The sequence below is a fragment of the Dromiciops gliroides genome, chromosome 5 (assembly GCF_019393635.1).
Source record: "Dromiciops gliroides isolate mDroGli1 chromosome 5, mDroGli1.pri, whole genome shotgun sequence".
Taxonomy (NCBI): Eukaryota; Metazoa; Chordata; class Mammalia; order Microbiotheria; family Microbiotheriidae; genus Dromiciops; species Dromiciops gliroides.
The window spans coordinates 173,243,128-173,257,966 of record NC_057865.1 but is presented as its reverse complement, the minus strand read 5'-3'; positions in this window follow the sequence as shown (position 1 = coordinate 173,257,966).

Here is a 14,839-nt window from a genome sequence, read left to right as displayed (position 1 = left end):
CTTTGCATCCCTCAGCCCAAGTACACATCTTTCTGAACCTCCCCAATTCTTTCTTACCCCATCTCTTTCTCTTATTTACCTTTGCAATTAATTGATTACCTGGATTTTAAGTTGTAAGTACATGTGATATTTGATGGTATTGATGAGTCTAGGGACACCTTAGCTCCAGGTAGAAGTCATATTCAGGACTATGTGGAAAAATAGGACCTTAGAGCATAGTCTGAGAATTGCAATAAAAACCTTGCATCCTCATACAGCTCCCAAGGACCTTCTTCTTGTGCTCTATCAATAGACAGCATTCAATTCAGTACCCATCCTCTACCTCTAGTGTTTTTTATATCTTCTATCTCTGACTGTCACTGTATCAACTACTGTAAGTTATAATAGCTTTGGAGCACGACAGTTATTGATATATCAGCCAGCCAGTCACAGAGAGAAAGAGTGGCACTCTCCCCTTATATTATTATGTGATCCATAAATGGATCCCCATCCAATACAGTTCTTACTTTAAGGCTCTAGTTAGCCATAGAGTACAAACATGAGAGAAAGTCAACATGACAATTGGCCAGGGCCAATGGCCATCCAGAGGAATAATCTCTCTATCTTGTAGTTTCTTGTTTTAACCAAATTTTCTTGCTTCCTGAATTGCTAAGCTTGGATGTTTCTGCTGCAGACCTGGTGGTGGCCTTTAAATTTAAGAACCCTGAGGAAAAGCCATCATTATCCCCACTCTAGTTACATTATCTGTTGGTCAAATTATAAATAAGTTGAAACAAAATTTAAAAGGCATTTCACTAAGGGTTGTGGTGATTCAGGTAATCTGTTTCTAAGACAACTAACAACTACACCAGTCTTATGTTTCAGGAAGCATATACTGGTATTTATCATCCTTTCTACTTCTAGGGATGGGGTGGTCTATCATGCTGATGTGAGGATTTCTGAACTGGGATGTCATCATTTAGTGTATTTAATCAATTTTTAAAAGGAAGCTACGGGCAATGTATGATATTTAACTACTCCAAAGAGTTCAGAAAAATACGAAATAAGAGCATTCTTATTCTGGGACATCCCATCCTAACCCCCTTGCCATGGGTGGAGGAGAAGTGAAATAAACAAAAGAAAAAGAACCTTTACTAATAGAATATTCTGGAGTCCATATTCACAACTAGTATATTTTAATTTATTTTTATTATGAATGTAACAATCATCAACAAAGAGAAACCTTTTGGTAGAAAAAAAGAACAAGTAAGAGGGTCATATAAGAAACTATGAAATTGTTACATACATTTTATTTATTTATTTATTTATTTTTTTTGCAGGGCAATGAGGTTTGAGTGACTTGCCCAGGGTCACACAGCTAGTAAATGTCAAGTGTCTGAGGTTGGATTTGAACTCAGGTCCTCCTGAATCCAAGGCTGGTGCTTTATCCACTGTGCCACCTAGCTGCCCCATTATATACATTTTAGAAGAATATATATACACATATGTATATTAAATTTAACAGTGATAACAAAATTTCCCAGTTTGTGTCTCCCTTCTACAATTTCCTTTCTTTTTTCTTTCCATTTTAAATAATGTTTTATTGACTTTTTTTTAAAAAGGATCTATTACTATCTACTTATTTATTATTTGAATGGAGAGGACTTTGAAGAATCACCTATGCCCCCAGTTAGTGTAGTGAAGATTATAGGTTTGCCTCATCTGAATCGCTATGAATCCCAATATTTTTCCCCAATTCTTGTCCACCTTTTTGTTTCCATCCAAAGGGAAGAGCCAGCATGAAATTCCCACAAAGGGATGGCCAAGCAATAATAAGTGGCCTCCTTCTTGTCAAAAGGGCACTGGAAATCACCAGACATAGGTCACTCCACGTGTTAAAAATGGCAGTAACTCCTTACAGTGAGAGAAATGAAATGGCTCTAAAGACAGGTCAGAGGATAAAGTGGAGTGAGCAGATGAAAGAGGATTTGTGGGTGAAACATTGAGCCAATGTTTCCATTTTCCCATCACTCCTGTCAGAAGGCAATTGCTCCTTTGTTCATGTAAATGACAGGCTTTTAACAGGCCGGCCTCAGCCATTAATTTTAAACAAAAGCTGTTCTCAGTTCCTCTCATGTGGGTCTCAGTGTGTCAGTGAAATCACACCAAGTTGAAACTCTTTCCGTTGGATTACCGGTATTGCCTCTCCTACTCTCAGTGGTCTGGGTAAATTATTTTTAGAACAAAAGAGGTGTGGGGTTTCAGTTCTTTGTTTTGTGTCTTTTCCCACTCATCCAAATTACCTTTTCTACTACTTTTCAGAAACATAGCTTGTTAGAAATAGGAAATATCATTAAGTCATAGACTTGGAGATTTTAACTGCTGGAGCCCCTCATTTTACAGACAGGGAAATTAAGGCCAAGAAAAGTTAAGTAATATGCTCAAGGTCACACAAGTTGTGGCAGCCAGAATTAAGATTCAAACTCTGGTCCTCTTACTTTAAAGCCAACATCTAATATTTAGTGAGTGTGAATCTAATTTCCTTCAACTTAAACAGAGAAAATGAAGCAGGAAGAAATGAAAGTGATTTGCCCATCATTAGCTCATGGATGACACAGGAAGAGAAACCATATCTCCCCAACTTCTAATCTAGTGTTTGTTCCACTGATTCTCAAAACACAATAATCTTGGTTGAGGAAGTGTATCCACCTGGGCCAACCTTCTATTTTTGCATACAGAAGTTCCTCCCATTTTATTACAACCCCCATCTTTGAATCTCATTTCCTTAACTTGAAGGAAACCTGGTTCAAAGGCGATGCCCTTGGACAATAACAGGCTGCTGAGGTTTATTCTGGTTCTGCCATTACTTGATCAAGAAAGCCTAGACCTTGGATGCCACAAATGTAGAGTGAAGAGGAGAAATGAGTATATGCCTTCTTCCCCCACTCCCTCCAACATGCACATATTTCTTATCAAAGCACTAGGGTAGGTGCTGCAAAAATCAATAGACTTATGGAATGGGAGACCACAGGTCTCCCAGTCTCAGAAATAGAAATGAATTGTAGGAGTATCACAGGAATACCCCAAATACAAGAAGCCATATGAAGATATATAACAAAGGTAGCACTCTGAGCAGATACTCATTCTCATATTCTTGAAGAACTCTAATAAATGACAAGATGGAACTCATAAATATTTATATCATCATGGTGAGGACCTGCCAATTTCCTCAGGCAAAGGTTACAATATCTTATGCCTAATACAATTCACTCTTCAGCATTTTTTTTCTCAAGGGACTATAGAACTAATCATAAATTAGTATCCTGGAATGGCCAAGACATTTTTATCTGTTTATAATCTTTTTATTGGTTGCTACCACACTGTTTGCAGGTATCTTTGTTTAGGAAATCTAAATATACTGAATCAGAAATGTCCAGAGTCAAAGCTGAGTTTAGAACATGGCCTGGAAATCAGGACACAGGGTATCTGGACTCTGTCTTGTTTTGGATTGAAAGGGAAGAGTAAAAGCAAAGAGTCAGGGCAGATGGAATCTGTACTTTCAGAGCTGTCTAAATTGAGTGATTTGCTAGAAAAAGGCACCCCCATCTTTCCATTCACTAAAGTTGCCAACTTGGTTGTTATCTTTGACACCTCACTCTCTCATTCCACAAATCTAAGCAGTTGCCAAATCTTGTTATTTCTACCTCTACAACATCTCTTATACCCATCCCCTTCTCTCTGCTCATAGGGTCACTATTGTTATTCAGGTCTTCATCATATGTCTCCTGTACTATTGGAATAACCTAATTAGGTTCTCTGCCTCAAGTGTCTTCTCTCTTAGCCAGCCAGCCATGTATCACATACCTGCCAAAATTACTTTCTTAAAATTCAGGTCACTGCCCTACTGGGTAAACTTTAGTGGTTCCCTGTTGCTTCTAGGATCAGCTATAAACTCCTCAGTATGACTTTTAAAACCTGAAAAGCCCTGATCGCAACCTAACTTCCAGATCTATTATACATCATAGCCCTTCACATACTCTACAATTCAGCCAAATTGGACATCATGCCATTCCTCACTCATGACACTCCACCATTTGTCTTCATGTCTTTGTAATCACTAAGCCCCACTGCCTTACCCCTTACCTCCCAGAATCCCTTATTTTTCTTTTTCTCCTTGGAACTCAGTTAAAGTACTGACGTCTGCATAAAGCTTTCCTTGATGGCCCCAGCTGCCAACAACACCCCCAAAAATATTTTATTTTGTTTATATGTTATTTGTAGGGCAGGTAGGTAGCAAAACAGAGAACTGGGCCCAGAGTCAGGAAGACCTTAGTTCAAATCTGGCTTCAGATACTTACTATCTGTGTGACCTTGGGTAAGTCACTTAACTCCTTTAACCTTGATTCCTCATCTATAAAATGAGCTGGAAAAGGAAATGGCAAAGCAGTCTAGAATCTTCACCAAGAAAAACCCCAATAGGATAACAAGGATTCAGACACGACTGAACAATAACAGCAAAAATATATTTTGTATATATTTGCATGTGTTTTTGTATATAGACACACATTGTTTCTCCCAAATAAATGTGAATCACTTGAGGGCAGGGACTGCTTCATTTTTGTCTTTCTAGCACCTGACACAATGTCCAACATGTAGTAGGCACTTAATAAATACATAGATAAACTGACTGACTGATTGATTGATTGAAGAATCAGAGACAGAAGGCAATGTGAAGGTGAAAACAAGGTCAAAATCTGAGGTTGGAAATGAGAGTAGAGATGAGGTTGGAAAGAAATAAAAGGCCTAGGTTTTCGGTCTGAAATTTCTGGTGTGGAGATCTTTAGCACAGAAAGCTACACAAGTTATGCAATGCTAATTTGTCATAGTCACCTATTTCAGTAGCCTATACTGCCTGGATCTCTTCTCCAAACTCTTTGTTAGGCAATGTATGGTGCCTTAATTTGTGTCCTTAGTCTTTATGGAATCTTCAGGGTTGGTGCTTGTATTAACACTTTCATTAGCTGGAGTATTTTCTGTGTCACTCCTGCCCTCAAAAACCCCCAAGGAGTTAACAGTGTTAAGCCACACTGCTTGACTCAACAGCAACTTCCTAGGGTGAAGCAGATCAGAGCCCTCAAACTTACTGTGATGAATGTGATATTGAAGGCTCTCATTTCCCAAAACCCTATCCATTCATGAAAACTAACAGCAGGATTAATACAGCCAACTAGTCAATAAGAACTTTTTAAATACTCATATTCCAGGTCCTGTGATAAATGCTGGGGATAAAAAGAAAGGCAAAAATGGTCCCTGCCCTCAAGAAACAGGGCTTGTAGTAAAAGAAATATCAAGGTTATTTCCAACTTGAGCTAAGCAATGTATACACACACACACACACACACACACACACACACACACACACACACACACAAGAATTCTTTTAAAATACCTGGAAATTATTCAGACCTTGAGGACTCTAAAAGTCAGAGAAGACTAGATTCCTCTTGTAGTGGAGTTTATTGAACTCATTTATGATCTTTTTGATATAGTAATCAAACTATTTTGATTGGGCCATTTGGGGATATTTGTTTGTAAAAGGCAGTGGAGAGGTCAGTGGTGTATGAGAACAAAACCAATAAGGAATTCTGAAGAACAGGAATAAAAGATTATATCAAGAAACATATATAGGAAAAGAGGATGGGCTGGTCATGAACCAAATGTGAAGGCTGACAGCTGGATGGGAGGAGACTCCACTGGTACCCTAGTGATGAAACCCTCCACTTTCCATGAACATCTCTGCTTAGTTTGGACTCCATGGAACAGCAGGCCCCACCCTACCATTTTCAGTTTGATTTTGTATGCTGGCTTCCATCATTTGATTGTAAACTCATTAAGGGCGGGAATTTTTTGTTTTGTTTTTCTTATTTGTATTCCCAGCACTTAGCACAGTGCCTGGAACATAGTAAGCACTCAATAAATATTAATTGAATTTAATTGAATGGGAAGAGGGAGTGAAAAAAGGGCTCTAGTATATTAGACAGACTACCTATGGTGAGCTTTGAGGAGAACATGGACAAGACTTACAAAAGATGGGCAAGCATAGATGGATTGACATCTTCATTGTTTGTTGTAAGAAATTCCCCAAATGTATTACAGGTCCATTTTGGTACAGTGAATATAGTACTGGAAGTCAGGAAGACAGGTTCAAATCCACCCTTAGACACTTACTAACTTTCGGCAACTCAATTTAACCCATTTGTTTCAGTTTCCTCAATGATAAAATGGGACAATGGCACCTAACATACAGGCGTATGGTGAAGATCAAATGAGATAATATTTGTAAAACAGTGCAGTGCTTGACACATAGTAGGCTCTCTATATATCTATTATTATTATCATTATTATGTGTACATATACATATATATGAAAGTATAAGTCTATATACATACATACCCACTTTCTTCTTAACCCTTTGCAATATGGCTTCCTAGTCTTTTGCTTTGCTGAATCTGCTTTGCTGAATTTGCTTTGCTGAATCTGCAAACAACACAACTGTTGTGAGGAAAGTCCATTAGACTTTTTCCTTAAGACACTATGTAGATGTGATTTTTAAGAATTGAATGGACATTATTCAGCAGAATGGAGCACAGTTACTGAGTATCTCATAAAAATAACCAGACATGAAAACAGTAACACAAGTCTTCAGATGCTGGAAAAGAATAAGGGCACCCCTTAAGAATAGAATAGAAGATTTTCTCATGTTTAAAGTAACAAATCTGAAGGGAGATAAAGTGGCAAGAGAATGCAAATTTCTTTTCAGTACTTTAATGTTATTGTTTGTTCATTTAAAAAAAAAATAAACATTGCTTGAGTCTCCAATAAACTACTCTAGCCATGTGATTAAATTTGGTATTTATTGTCCCTTGGAGTGAAATGTTACTAAATAGGCTGTGTTGTGTGATTTCACCCTAATTCAACTAGAAGGACTAATTTGTGCTGTTTAAAGGCAAATTTCTTCCTTTAATTGTGGGACATACAGTAAAGTAAATGAAGTGGTGGGACTGGGATACAGAGCATGAGGCACTGAGGATAATGGGAAGGTATAGCATAACTAGATAACAGGAATAGTACTACTAATAGTTGACATTTACATACATCATCTCATTTGATCCTAAGGTAGATACTAGTGTTATGCCCATTTTACAGATGAGAAAGCTGAAGAAGACAGAGGTTAAATGACTGGGTTGTTTAACTTTAAATGACATATAGCTCATAACTATCTGAGGACAGATTTGAACTCAGGTCTTCCTGATTCTAGGTCCAACACTCTATTATTATGCCACCTACGGATCATTGGAAGTCTTTGAAATTGGCTGGCCCTTTGTCCAGGCTGTGGTAGAAGGGACATGACTATCAGGAAGTTAGAAAGTAATAAAAGCTAACATTTACATAGGGCTTACTATGCTCCAGGCAATTATTGTCTCATTTTATCCTTACAACAACCTTGGAAGGCAGCATTATTACAATCTACATTTTACAGATGAGGGAATTGAGGTAAACAGGTTGAGTGACTTGCCCAGGGTCACACAGCTAGTAAATGAGGCAGGATTTTAACTCAGGTTACCCCAACTCCGGGTCTAGCAATTTATTATTATGCCACTTATGGATCTTTGTCACTGGAAATCTTTGCATTGAATCTGGATGGTCCTTTGTCCAGGATGTGGCATAAAGGACACTTGCCCAACAGGAAGTTAGAAAATAATACAAAGACTCCACTAACATAGGGCAACACCAAGAACTGAGCTAAGCTAATCTTTTTTCTGAAGGGTAAGGGATCCTCTTGACTAATCAGTAGCCCTGATTAATAGCCATCTAGAATCTGCTTAAAGACCTCTAATTAGGAGGAAATCCATTCACCACCTCTTAAGGAAGCCCATCCCACTTTTGGACAACTAATTATTAGTCAATTTTTTTCTCATATGAACCCCAATCTGCCTTTGCCTACTCCAACTTCTATCCATCACTACTTACTCTCTTGAGTCAGGGCAGAACAAGTCTAATACTGTATACATATAGCAATCTGTAAATGCTTAAAGAAAGTTATTGTTTCCCTAAATCTCCCTAAGACATTGCTTCTCCTGGCTAAAAATCCCAGTTTCTTCAATGCATCTTTGTATGGCATAATATTTTGAGGAAGGAAAAAGCACTAAAAACTGGGGAAATCAGAGTAGCCTTCATAAAGGAATGCCCAGTTTGCAGATCTAGTCATTCAATTTTCTTGGACCATAGAATTCATGAAGGAGGATTTTTTGTTGTCATGTTTTTTTCAGTCGTGTCTGACTCTTTGTGAGTTCATGTGGGGTTTTGGGGGCAAAGACACTGTAGTGGTTTGTCATTTCCTTCTCCAGCTTATTTTACAGATGGGGAAACCAAGGTAAATGGTAACTTGCCAGGATCACACAGCTAGTTAGTGTCTGAGGCCAGATTTAAACCCAGGAAAATGAGTCATTCTGACTCCAGACCAGGCACTCTATCCGCTGCCCCACGTAGTTGCCCTGTATAAAGGAGAATAGTTTGAAACAAAACTGGAAAGGTAGATAGGAGCCATATTATCTTGGGTATTGACTGCTATAACAAACACTTTTCTTTTCTGCCTAATAGCAATTGGGAGTCATTAAAGGGATTTGAGCAAGGAAGTGTCACAGTCAAACCCATGGATAAGCATGGTAACTTACATTAGTTTCTCTGTGGAGGTTGAATTAGAAGGTAAGAGAAATTTGAATCAGAGTGAGAGATGAAGGCTTGAAATAGGGCAATGGTTGTGTAGGTAGAGGGAAGTTGATGTCATGGAAGTAGAATTGACAGCATTTGTTCCTCAGGGAATGGGGTGAGGGTTGAGGGAGAGGGAGGGCTCTAGGAAGACCGCAAGGCTAGGAATCTGAGTGCTGCCTTCAATGGAAATAGGAATTTTTGAATGATGATTAAATTGATATTCATCACTTCTGTGTTTAATATTTGCAAGATATAATGCCTTATTCAATTATAGCAAGAGAAGTAGAGGCATTTGAGCTCCACTTTACAAATAATAAAACTGAGGTACAAAATGATTAAGTCACATGCTCACGTTCAAGTTGTCTGGATTCAAGTACTGTTTTTCTGGCTGTAAATCCAGTGTTCTTTCTAACTATACCACAATTGTTTCTCCTCTTCCCTTCTTTCTAGTTGACTGTTCACTCAGACTGATTCCAGCTAAGTTATTTTTATCTCAGCTGGAGGCTCTCTAATGTCCTAAGTAAACAAAAGAGAAGTAAATGAAAAAAAATTAAAAGATGATCAAAATGAGAAAAGAAAAGACTGGGGAGGGTGGAGCTTCAATAAGTCATTAGGGATGTTCTGATTGTCTGTATCTCTCTGAGTGTCTCTCTTTTTCCTCCCCCACTTCACTTTATAGGGAACTTAGCTTCTTCCCCTTTGCCCTTTTTTTCCTTGCCTCTCTCTCTTCTTCTTCCCCTTCCCTCCCACCCCATATTGTTTTCCATGCCATCATAATTGCATATGTGCATATGCTTATTTCTATCTACAGATGGCAGCAGCTTTCTAAAGCAATTGCCAGTGTCAGTTAAAGGGTTTACATCTGGGAGACATTGTTAGGAGCCCTAGGCACTGCTGTAGAGTGTACAGTGGACAGAAGCTATAGTAAGCTATATTTGGGAGGCTCGCCTGAGTATGTTTGTGTGTGTGTGTGTGTGTGTGTGTGTGTGTGTTTAAGGTAGGGTCCAAATCATCATCATCATCAACAACAACAACAACAACAATATATTCATCAACCAGTTGGGTTAGTCCTTGGTGACAAAAAAAGGTTTTGACTTTTTTTTTCCTTTGTAACTTTGGACTCAGTCTCATTTAAAAACAACTGGGATGGGGGCGGCTAGGTGGCGCAGTGGATAAAGCACCAGCCCTGGATTCAGGAGTTCCTGAGTTCAAATCTGACCTCAGACACTTGACACTGTCTGTGTGACCCTGGACAAGTCACTTAACCCCCATTGCCCTGCAAAAAACAAAAACAAACAAACAACAAAAAACAACAAAAAAAAAACCAACTGGGATGCCTTGTCTGTCTGTGATTGTTGCTTCTAACATATGTCAGGCTCTTATCATTTCACAGCAGCTTCCAAGCACAAGGAAATAACTCTGCAGCCCACTCTGGTCTATAATCAGTTAAGCGCACATATCCAAATAGATGCCTCTCCCACTAAACCTTAAATAAAGATAATTTATGCTGAGTAAACAACAGTGAGTGCATTTGCCCAAATGCAGATGGCACTGCCTGATAGCAGTGTATTATAGGGGTCATTAAGCGTGAAGGTTCAATAACATCACATCGAAATATGGTCTTTTACAAGACAAATAGCTGATACTAGCGCTATTGAGTCTGTCTTTCTGCATTCAATTTGGCTACTTTTCCAAATAGCTCTGCAGACTGTAAGTCCTAATGGAGCATCCAGAAAAGCTCAATCCACCCTATAGAGACACCCCCACATCTGTTCATAAATGATTTCATTTAAACAAAACAAAACAAAAACAAAAACAAAAACAAAACTAGAGGCTTGAAAGAAGTCAAAAGTGGAGTCAAAAAGTAGAACAAGAGTTTTCATTTAAAACCAAGCACAGAAGCTTTGCATAGTGTTTTGGGATTTTACTATGAGACAAAAACAGCTTTCTAAAAGGCTTCACCCCTAAACCTCTGACTCTGGAGATAAGCAACAGTGATAGACAGACTAGCTTAGGGTGGCATGAGACCTGGTTCTTCATTCACCTGACTATGACTCTGATGTTTTTAATGGGCTTTCTGACTCTCTGTCAGTGTTATCCCAGCAACTCTGAGCTGGAGGGTAATCTTATGATCAAACGGGATAATATTTGTAAAGCTCTTAGCCCAGTGTCTGAAACATAGTAGGTGCTTGATTAATGTTTGTTCCTTTCTCCCTCCCTCCTTCTGAGAGACCATGTGGTCCAACCCCTGCCTCATTTTTTTTTCTTCTTCTTCTTTTTTTTTTTTTATGGGGCAATGAGGGTTAAGTGACTTACCCAGGGTCACACAGCTAGTAAGTGTCAAGTGTCTGAGGCCAGATTTGAACTCAGGTCCTCCTGAATCCAGGGCTGGTGCTTTATCCACTGTGCCACCTAGCTGCCCTATCCCTGTCTTGTTTTGCAGATGGAAATATCTAGGGCCAGACGTGGTGACTTTTGAATTTACACTGTCCTATGAGCTTCTTATGCATTCTTTGTGCTGGCTATGTGCAGTGACCCACTAGTTGTGGCAGACTTTTTCATTATAATATAATCTCAATATATTTTCTACCCCCTCAAGTGTTTATAAGGTCATATATATCTAGAGTTGTGAGGGACCTCCAAGGTCATTTTGTCCATCCCCCACATTTTACAGAAGAAGCACCTGAGGAAAAATCTTATAAGGCAGGCTTCCTGACTTCCTTCCAGTCCCTGCTAAAATCCCACCTTCTATAGGAAGACTTTCCCAGTCCCTCTTCATTGTAGTGTCTCCCTTCTGTGGAACACTTCCAATTTATCCTGTTTATTGGTTATTAGATCATAGTTGTTTGCATGTTGCCTCCATCATTAAATTGTGAGCACCCAGAGGGCTCTCCTTTATCTTTCTTTTATCCTCAGCACTTAGTACAGTAGCTGGAACATCGCTGGTGGGTTGTTGTCCTTCATTCTGGGAGACAACCAAAACTACGTCACTATATTGGGGTCAAGGTATAATGTGTCTGACTGTAGGTGATCAGACTGACACAAACTCAGGATGCTCTACCACATGTCAAGCACATATGTCCATATGAACATCTAGTGGGCGTATGACAAATGCTCATTGACTGACTAATGAGCAGAGCTGGTATTTGAACTCAGCTCCCAGGATTCTAAGTCTTTCTGTCTCCTTCAGATTTCTATCTCTTTTCAAACTTCAAAGCCGTTTCTAATATGCCTCCTTGTCTCAACCACTTTGGCAGTTCTTCAGGGAGAGTGCAGATATTCAATTTGTAAAATGTATCCTGCATATTAAGCTGATATTATATTTATTAGCTATACCTCACAGTCAACTTTCAGGTCACTGACTATTCAATAAATATTTACTGAATCTCTAAGTATGTTTAACACTGACTTAGACAAATAATAACTCATATTTCTGTAACATTTATAAAGCACTTTCCTGTGAGAAATTCAAAGAGGCAGGTGACGTAAATAATAGTATCTTTATTTTACAAGTAGAGGAACTTATGTCTTAGAGACTAATATACTTGCCTATGATCACAGTTAGCTATTGGCAAACCCCAAAGTGTAACCCAAATCTCTTGATTCCAGATTTAGCTAGTGCGCCTTCCCCTATACTATACATACTCCTGAAATCCTTGCATGAAGACAAAGTTCTTTTAGAAATATCCTAATTTCACCTCACTGCTCTTGTTTTTTGCTTTTCTTTGCATTGCCAATAATTAACACAATGCTTTAGCTTAAGGTAAGCGCTTAATAAATGTTTGTTGACTGGCCCTGGGCCTGTGTAATTTTGCTTAGCTTACAGAAACTTACCTCTGGTTTGTTTGTTTTTTAACTGATTTGAAGTGAAAGAGAAAGAAAAAAAATGTACATATTCAGGAGAAACAATAAGGTAGAGTGAATGCATTTACCTTGGAGTCAGGAACACTGGTTCAAATCTTGCCTCTGACACATAGATTCTATGACCCATTAACTATGAAGCAACTCACTTAAATGATTACAATCCCTGGCAAATCTCTGAGATTATATTACAGACACTTATCCTGAGCCAATCCACATACAAAGATGTAATCCTGCTGTAGGCCGGTGGGTACACATATATGCATACATGTGCCCTATAAGATACTCATCTTCATTAGAGTCTCTGAAACTAAGCTTTGAGGTTTATATTTTCAAGTATGTTTCTTGGTAATCAGATTTTCTAACCCAGGAAATGGGTGTAATTCTCTACCAATACTGCAAAAAACAAAATTGTTTTTCAGAAACTGACCCCGAGTAAGTGGAAGTCAAAGCCAGCTCTGAATACAAATCTGAGAAGTTAGAAATCTCAATTGCTGTTGTTCCCCATGAAAGGTTTCGCAGCCACTAAACAGTTTATCTCCATGACAACCATAGGAGGTAGGTTTTTCAGTTAGATTTTTCCCCCTCTTCACATGTGAGGAAATTATAGTTAAAAGTGATTTGCCCAATACCACACAACAGGTTATTTGATGGACCAGCCTTAAAACCTAGCATCCCTAGAGCTTTTCTGTGGGGTTAGGATGTTTCCACAAAAGCAAACCAAGCATATTTTTATGATGCTAGGCCCTCTAGGAGGCATTTAAAGTCAGCTCATACATAACAAAACATGCATATCTGTACTTTTGGTAGTAGCAAAAAACTGGAAACATAATTGGTATTAATCAATTGGGAAATGGCTGAATAAAGTGTGGCACATGAATGTAATGGAATCTTATTGAGCTATTAAGGAATAACCAACATGAGGAATTCAGAGAAACATGCAAAACTTGTATGTAGTGACGCAGAGTGAAAAAAAAAATCTGTCCAAGAGAATAATGTAATGACTCCGAAAATAAATTTAAAAAATATATAAAATAAGAATACCATGAAAAACTATGTGAACTCTCAGTAAGTGCAATGAATAATCTCTGTTACTAAACTGCCTTTAGACCAGATCATGTTCCTATGACTGTCACCTCCAGCTATAGTCTTGTCATCTGACCTGCCACTGACCTCTTCTGAGACCTTACCCTGAGGGAATTCATCTACTCAAGTTTGGAACTTCTACCCCAGAACAAAATGATCTGACTGCTGAGTCACTTAGTGCAAACTCACTCAGTCAACAAGCATATTAAGTGCTTGATCTATGCCAGGCACTCATATAAGCTATTGTATTTAGCAACCCCAGACATCCAGACCATGCCATCCACCTCTTGTCATCTTATTACCATTGGACCCTTGCAGGAAGATGAGAGCATGCCAGTTTTCTAATGCATAGCTCCATACTCATCATCCCTATGACTGCCCAGACCAAGACACACTTCCTTGGTGATTATTCCCATGTATGCGTTCTCTCTCCCTATTAGATGTAAGGGACTACATCACTTAGAGTCTGGCACAAATTAACTGTTTAATAAATGGTTTTCATTCATTCATTATTTGGGGAGAAAATAGGTTATAATACACATCCATCTTCTTTATAACAAGGTAAGAGACAATCAGTGCAAACTTATCCCTTTGATTTCTCTATATTAATTGATAGTTTGAATGGATATACTACAATTCAATTGGAAGAAATAAAACTTGGTGGCTTTAGTTTGATCACTAGTAGTTTCTACAAATTAACAGAACACTGAGAGGAACTAGAAACTTATTTAGCATAACATCTTCTACTCACATTAATATCTCCATGTGCTATACTCAAATTCCTTGCTTGAGCAGGTAATTTCTCCCCTTGTGTAGATGTGCCATTTATATCTATCGACAAAGATGCATTAAATGCTTACTATGTTTCAGGTAGGCCACAAGCTGCTAGACACAATAAATAAATGATCCCTGCCCTCAAGAAACTTACAGTCTCTCAGGATAGATAAGATATACGTGTAGAAGTATATGAATAAATATACATTGCCAAGCCCTGTGCTAAGTGCTAATTTCACACATAGAAAAGTAAGATAATATCTGCTCCTAAAGGAGCTCATATTCTAATAGAGGAGAAAACAAATGTAGAAAATTTTGGGAGCCAAGATGGAGGAGAGGTAAGAAGCAATGTGGTGAGTTCCCCTCC